This window comes from Clupea harengus, chromosome 2 (assembly GCF_900700415.2).
Source record: "Clupea harengus chromosome 2, Ch_v2.0.2, whole genome shotgun sequence".
Lineage (NCBI taxonomy): Eukaryota > Metazoa > Chordata > Actinopteri > Clupeiformes > Clupeidae > Clupea > Clupea harengus.
Window position 1 is genome coordinate 22,243,796 of NC_045153.1, and position 8,209 is coordinate 22,252,004.

Sequence of the window (8,209 nt, forward strand, 5' to 3'; positions counted from 1 at the left end):
AGTTCTGAGTACCGTGTCTCATCTGACATTCAGAGAAATCACTGATGGCCGGTCCTGATACAGCTGTGTGTGTGTGTGTGTGTGTGTGTGTGTGTGTGTGTGTGTGTGTGTGTGTGTGTGTGTGTGTGTGTGTGTGTGTGTATGTGTCTATGTGCTCCTGTGTCTAATTTATTACCTCTGGGGGAGGTTTCAGCATGAGTAATGGGAAGGGGAGTAATTGTTTTTACCCCAAAAGGTATATTTTCCACCCACCAGAGCTGGAGAGTCAAAGCTCTATCACAAGTTCTAATGCAATTATTATATTACTATTATTATTATATTTCTATGATTATATTATATACTATTATATTTTTGTATTAGTCTATTAAGTTCATGTTGTTATGAAGATGACGGGGGTTTATGCAGGTGCATCAAAACCAGCAAATGCAACAGTAAAGATCAACTCTTCACATCTTATCTCAGCATAAACAATGGCATCAAATGGTCAAATGTTTAATCAGAAGTTTCTTTGCAAGGCAAACAGGCTACTCTGTTGAAAAGAGTAGAAGATAATATAACAACACAGACAATGGCACACACGTCTCTGCATGACACCTCCACTACAGTCAAACTAAAAATAAATAAAACTTAAAATAAATTAAAAAAATTAAAAAACTTTAGTCTGTGTGCCAGTCTCATTCACGTAGATAGTTCCTGGTACCGTATAAAAGGTGTAAACATTAGAATGCAGTTCTTCTAGTAATGTGGTTTCATCCCACTCCCCAACACCTGAGTCTGAAAGTGTTTCGTACAGAGAGGAAGTGAGAGGCTCTAGGTGGTGAAGGTGTCCTCCGCAGACCTCAGCTCCTCTCTCAGTGCCTCGGCGCCTACCCGCATAGAAGGAAGCCTCTGTTTGTCTCCGTCTCTGCTCAAGGGTGCCAAGATGGGCCAGACCAGCCTCATCCTCCTGCTCCTCCTGCTCCTCCTGCTCCAGCTCCTCCGGCTCACTGCTGGGGCTGGCTGTCAAGGTAAGAAGTCCACATTTACACACAGATATTCTGACAGACAGACAGACAGACAGACAGGGTTTACAAACATTGTGTTTCATTAGCGGGAACAAAAGAAACATTAAAACAAACTAAACACTAAAATAAGTTCCAAAATAATCATAATTTATCATTATTCATTTCTATGTGTTATATTTATACAACAACAACCGTTATAACTCGAAGAGCGCTCACCCTCACACGAAAGTGAAAAATAATTCCTGGATCTGTCCTGTCGGCTTCAAAATTCGATGGGTTCTTCCTTGGCCCATGTTACACCCCACCAACAAGTTTCATGAAAATCAGCCCCGGTAGTTTTTGCAGACAGACAGACAAACAAACAACAATGTAAACATATAAAACTACTACGACTAATAATTATAATAATAATAATAACAACAATAATAATAGTAGTAATGATAATAATAATGATAATAATGTTTGCATGACTCCTTCTTTACATGGACATTTCATAAGATGCCCATGTACATTTAGTCCAGAAGGTTAATATGAAGGGTTTTGGACATGATACCTCAGGTAGGTGGGATTAGTCTTATCAGTAAACATCCAGTCAGGGGATATTTAATAAGGACTTTGAAAGGTGATGACAAAATTAATAAATACATTAGATCAGTGTCTAAATTCATAAATACATTAGCTTAGTGTCTAAATTCAACTAACTGAACATCAGTAGCAGTACATGAGAAATCTAAACAAATACATTATTTGGCTGTCCTTACAGGATGAGACAGGTTGAGCAGGATATTTGCCTCCAATTGTTGCGTATTGTTCCGTGTTTTGAGGCTTCCCAAACAGGTCCAGGCACCTTCCTCACACCAAACTGGGATCCTATCCAGTGACAACCCTTGGCCTCAGGTTTTCTTTTCTTCTCAAAACTGAATGAATGTAATTCATTGGCCTAAAGTCAGTCTTTAATGGTGGCTGTGTTAAATACCTGTGTATAGTATTGTTTCTATACACTGTATGATTATGTACATAATACAGATTATCATATTAATGCTCCCACCACGACCACCCCATCCAGCATGACTGTTATCACTCACACACCTACAGAAAAGTTTTGAAAGGTTTCCGAATTGCAGAAAATACCCACCGTCTTGGCCGGCTCACAGCTTGTTGAATCACCATAGACAGAGAAAAAGACAGAGAGGGGGGCGGGGGGGAGAAAGAGAGAGGAGGGGGCGGGGGGAGAGAAAGAGAGAGTAGGAGGCGAGGGGGGGGGGAAAGAGAGTGTGAGAATCCAAAACCAGTGAAGCGGCAGGTGATAAGAGAGCAGGAAAGCACACACACAGAGGAAACCACACCGCTATCCTGGGCCTCGTTGGAGTAACTCTGTTTTTGCACGGATGTTACAAAAACCTGCTCGATGCTTGGCAGTATTATGGTAGGGCATGTTGAACTGAGAGAGTGGACCAAAAAATCAGCTGCTTTGATATGAGCAGGCTCATTGTTGTGTGGTATTTCTAAATTGGTAGAAGTCTCAGCGAATACAGAACTGAAGGATTTTTTTCATTATGCTATCAGATTTAAAAGTTAACTGGTCTTATTGTAGGTCTAGTATATTAACTAGATATTTATAATGCGCAATAATGTGTTGCACTTTTTAAGGTTTTGTGTATAACGTTTTATAGTCAGTCCCCTCATACTTTTGACAAGCCTTTCATCCACTGGTTTTGATCCCACAGTCTGCAGATGATAGCGTAACTAACCTCTCTGGTACAAGGGAGAGGCAGGCTGTAGCTAAACCCTTAGTGACCAGGCCAAAGGCACTGGTAAACGTGGAACTGTCACATACTGTGATCTGGAATAGATTGGCTTCTGCTTGTTAATGTCAGTGCGACTGACACTGAACACCATAAAGTATGAAGCCGAGGCTTTTTTTTGGTCTCAACTCAAAACACTGACAGATGCACTTTACATTGGCCATTTTTGTATTCGTGTTATCTTCTTTTTCAGATATAACTTAATTTTGAAGTAATGTTGTGCAGCTAGTAGCGTTACAGAGTCTCTGTAGACTCTCAGAAACAGTCCACAGCTGAGGAAAAGCAAGCAGGATAACCATACATTTTGTTTCCATGAGGATAACGGCAAGTCTGTACCCAGCTCAAACGAACAACACGTGTTGTGTGGCCGTTGCTTCCCTTTTCAGATATATCTTCATATTTGGGTAAACCAATGTTGTGAACTTATTAGCAACTAGAAACTCTCTAAAACTCTCAGAGAGCCGGGGGGAAAAAACACAGCTAACCATGGATCCAGAAGGATAACTGTTTTATGTCATCACCCAAAAACACGTGCCTAAATAAACAGCAGTTCCACCATGTACAAAAGACTGTGTACTAAAAAGACATTGAATCTTTTTTTTATTTAGACAATCATTATTATTATTATTATTATTATTATTATTATTATTATTATTATAAAATAATTTTAACTCATGTCATTATTATAGAGTGTGTTTATGTTCTAGTCAGAAATCAGTTTGTGGATAGAAAACATAGAGGCGGCGGCTGCAAACCTCTTAGTCATGTTCTTCATATTCTCAATAACCAGTTCAGTCACCATCACCACAGAAGTTTCTCTGCTGATCTGAACTGAAACCTTTGCGTGTGCGACTGGTTTAGTGCTTGCCTGTCCTGTAAAGTGGATCTCTCCAGAGGCCAACTGTACCTCCATTTTTCTCCAGATATTGATGTAGAAAAGATCAAGCTCAACATCAGTGAGACTGACCAATGTACACTTCTGAGGTGGAGTAGACCAGATCAAGCGGTTACATCTAAATGCTACGACACCCACATACAGCACAGGGGCGGTTGCCATGAAAACTGGACAGTAAGTGTCGTGTTTATTAAAGTATTTCCTTAAAACATGTTTTGAATGTAAAGTTTACATTTTAGGTTTCAGTTATCTGAAGACAGAAGCTAAAACTTTCAATACTGTAGCACAACAGATTCCAATGTGTCCAAAATCCCCCTTTTTAATGTAATGCACCTTAAGTCTGTTTGCACCTTTAATGTAATGCACCTAAGACTGATTTATTTCAGCTGCATGTATGTGTCTGTACCCTGCACATAGGATACCATTAAGACAAAAACAAAGGACTTCACTCTATGTGTACCAAGCCAAGCCAAGCCAAGAAGCTACGGGTTTAGAGTGAGAATGAAATGTGCATGCCAGTGGAAAGAGTGGAGTGGTTGGACACGTGAGATGTGGAAAAATGAAACAAATCCAGGTGAATGCCTACACCTTCACTTCCATACAGGGTTAAGTTCCCTTTGTTTGCTATGCTATGTTCGGTTTTAATACTTACACAGCATTATTGCAGAGTGTTTGTGAGACACTTTATGACAAATCTAAAAGTGTTTGTGAGACACTTTGATCAGGAGGAAGAAAGCTGATTCTGCATGTGCTTCCATTCAGAAATGTAAATCCACTCTTACTCAAGTGTTCTTCTATCTCCCCAGTCCCCTGTCACCTTGTGCCCATGCCACAGGCTACAGGCACAGCCTTCTATCATGTTTTATGGACTTTAACTTCTGTGATAGCCATCCTGCTTTTCTGCTTGTTAACACAAAAATGGCAAGTATCTTTTTCATCTTCTTGTTCGAAGTGTGGGGTGGCAGTAGCATAATAACTCATTGCTATAAAATAGGATATTAAAAATATTTGGCTGTGAGGCATTGGAACAATGCGTAGAATTTGTCTTTTCAGGATCAGGAATAATATTCTCCAAATCATTCCAGACCCAAAGCATGTACAACAGAATATGTTGAACGTCAGTCATTCGGCGGTAAGGAAATCATCTCAATATCAATTCCAATATCAATATCAACATCAAACATCACTCAGATCTTAAGCGGTCGCTCAGCTCTTCTATCTGACTCTCGGTCTTCTTTATCCCACTGTAGTGGTGGGACAGGCAGGCTTCCTTAAAAGGGGACTGTGTGGCCATCGAGGTGGAGGAGGTCGCTCTGGAAAACAAGATAAACCGAGAGGAAAAGAATGAAGAGGAAGAGGAGGAGGAGGAAAGGGAAGAAGAAAAAGAGGTTGAGGCGGAGCAAACGGTGAAGATGATGACTGAGGAAGATTACGGAGACATGCACGGAGAGGAGGGGGGCTCCCCTGCGCCAACTCAGGCACACCCTGGCTTCAGCTGCGGCGGTGCCTACATCCACCAGGCATCCGAAGCATGGCCCAGTCAGACCTGAACACCTCAATAACAGCCAGGGCCGTTGAGGCTGATGAGTCACCGTAGATAAGGAGAGATGACACACACAAGTGTAGAAAAACAAACCCCTTTTTAAGTTTGAAAGCAACAGTTTGGAGTTTTTGTCTAAGACTAGTAGCTAACTAGCTAAAAGCCAAAGACTTGCCTTGCAAACACCAAAAATGGCACTGTTGGTGCATTTGCTGCCATGCTGCAGACTTGCAAACTCACAAAACTGCACAGGGAATGGCCTGGGTGGCTAGTGGGTATGACAGTCGTATTCAATTCTCCTTCACATGACAACAAGTCAACACAAAAACGTACATGCCTGAAAAAGCAACAAAATCTGCATACTGCTGCTTTAAGTTAAAGATTCGTATGACTTTTTCACTCACGGCTAAAAGAAAGTACTGTACAGTTTCATTGCCATAGAGCTGACACATAAAGTGGGTTTCATAGAACAACTTTTTCAAATAATCAAAGGGTACAGAGTAGAAACTCAAAAGTTTCAGTTTTTTTTTGTTGATTAAAATGCATTATTGTGACTTTTGCATTTAGTCACTTAGGTGTTTTGTTTTGTTTTCTCTTTTTCATCCTGCCTTTTGATTATAAACAAAGTGGTGTGCGGTACAGTGAAAGAATGCATTTGTGTATGCTTGTTTGCTCCAACTTAAGTATGATAATCTATAATAAATCAATAATGAGTAATCTAAAATGGCTCAGAATTGAATTAACAGTCAGGGATGGTTTCAGATGAAGAGGGCCATAATATTATACCACCATGCAGAGCACACCAAATGCACGACACTTAGACGAGATTAAACACTGAGAAGAACCTTTATTTAATAACTTAATATGAACACAAACAATGACTGAATAAGAGCTGAAGAAAACCAAGGGTATAAATACACAGGGAGGCACCAACGAGGGGAAACAATGTTGGTTTAACACGGCGAGGGGCAGGTGAACACAAGGGGTAACTGGGCTAATAAACAAGAGCAGAAACAGTTGAGGGGTGGAGACAGAGAGCCAAGGAACAACAGAGGCACATGGCTATATACGTAAACAAAGGGAGCACATGGCAACCAGGTAGTAAACCACACACAAGACTGCAATGAAATCAGAGTTCAAAACAAGAAAGTGAGCACATGGCAAATACACAATAAAAGTTTGAAATCAAGGAACACGCAGTGACTGTTACGGTAACTCTGCCATGACACATTCATGAGGTGCTAATGTCAGTGTTATGACGGAGGGTTTGGGTAAAGGTTACCCAAAATGATCAGATTAGAAGTCATGCTTTGGCAGCTGTGGTAAATGCTGAAGCCATTGGCCGCCCACTCGTTTTGCTTGTGGAGAGGTCTGACTTTCAGAAACACCTGTTGGAAACAATTGTGCAGATGTTCACTCTGTTCTCGATGACTAGAGTGTTACTGTGGGCTCTGGATATTCTGAGTGGAAATGGAAAAAACCATCCCTACAGAGTGCTGATGAAACACTGATGATTCAAAGTCAAAGTCAAAGTCAAAGTAGCTTTATTGTCAATTACTTTGCATGTTAAGACATACAAAGGAATCGAAAAAAACGTTTCCCACTCTCCCACGGTGAAACATATAAGTGCACACGCACAACAACAGATAAGACAAAACATATAGATATACATATACATATAGTTATAAACATACAGATACATGTACAGCAGCATACGTTTACTTTAAAGTGAGGTTATGGTAGTGCAAAAAAAGGCAGCAAAAAGACATCCTGTGAGATGTATTTGTTACATTGGTAGTGCAAGTATAACAGTAAGTGGTAAAGTGATAAAAGTGCAAGGGACAGTTTTGTTGCAGAGTCCTGAGTTATTGTAGGGGGGGGGAGGATTTCAGCCTCGTATCAGACTGACGGATATGGCTGGGGGGAGTGAGGGGAGAGAATTTAGCTTCCTGACAGCTTGGTGTATAAAGCTATTTCTGAGTCTGGTGGTGCGGCAACGGAGGCTCCTATACCTTCTTCCAGAGGGTAGGAGGCTGAACAGACTGTGTGCGGGGTGGCTGGTGTCACTCGCAATCGAGATAGCTTTCCGGGTGAGGCGGGTGGTGTATATGTCTTGCAGGGAAGGGAGTGGGAGTGGGGCACCAATGATCTTACCAGCTGTGTTCACTATGTGTTGCAGTGCTTTCCTGCTGTGTTCAGTACAGCTACTGCCCCACACAGTGATGCAGCTGGACAGGATGCTTTCAATGGTGCCCCGGTAGAATGCGTTCAGGATGGGTATGGGAGCTTTCACTCGCTTGAGCTTGCGGAGGAAGTAGAGGCGCCGCTGGGCTTTCTTCGCCAGTGATGCAGAGTTGGTGGCCCAGGAGAGGTCCTCACTGATGTGCACCCCCAGGAATTTGGTGCTGCTCACACGCTCCACAGCAGCACCATCGATGGTCAGTGGTGGGTGTTCAGTGTGGCTTTTCCTGAAGTCAACCACAATCTCCTTTGTTTTGCTGACATTCAGCAGGAGGTTGTTGTCTCTGCACCACGTGGTCAAAAGGTTGACCTCCTTCCTGTAGTCACAAAAAATAATTTACAAATATATCCTACATACTGTCAAGTAATGCCACATGTTATACAATGATTATCTAAAACTCTTGTAATATTAGTACTATATGATTTTAGAGTAAAAGAGTCCAAAAGCATAAAACATTACAAATAGCTATAAGCCAATATGGTTTAATTTGGGATTCGATTATGAGGGGGGTCCTCGGAAAATGTTCTACCCTTTGAGGGGTCCCTGGCCCCAAAAAGTTTGAGAACCCCTGCTGTAGTGGGTCTCATCGTTCTTGGTGATGAGACCCACCAGAGTTGTGTCGTCCGCAAACTTCACCATGTGATTGGTGCTGTGGGTTGTTGTGCAGTCGTGAGTCAGCAGGGTGAAGAGCAGGGGACTGAGCACACAGCCTTGAGGGGCCCC

The 8,209-nt window shown here is 41.7% G+C and overlaps 1 long non-coding RNA gene across 1 annotated transcript; it reads left to right on the top strand.

The window, feature by feature from the left end:
- Window positions 1–383: 383 nt before the first annotated feature.
- On the top strand, window positions 384–4,272 carry LOC122128659. Its single transcript, XR_006151550.1, has 3 exons — window positions 384–1,007; window positions 3,733–3,878; window positions 4,122–4,272. It is a non-coding gene; the product is annotated as an uncharacterized LOC122128659 (long non-coding RNA).
- Window positions 4,273–8,209: the final 3,937 nt, after the last annotated feature.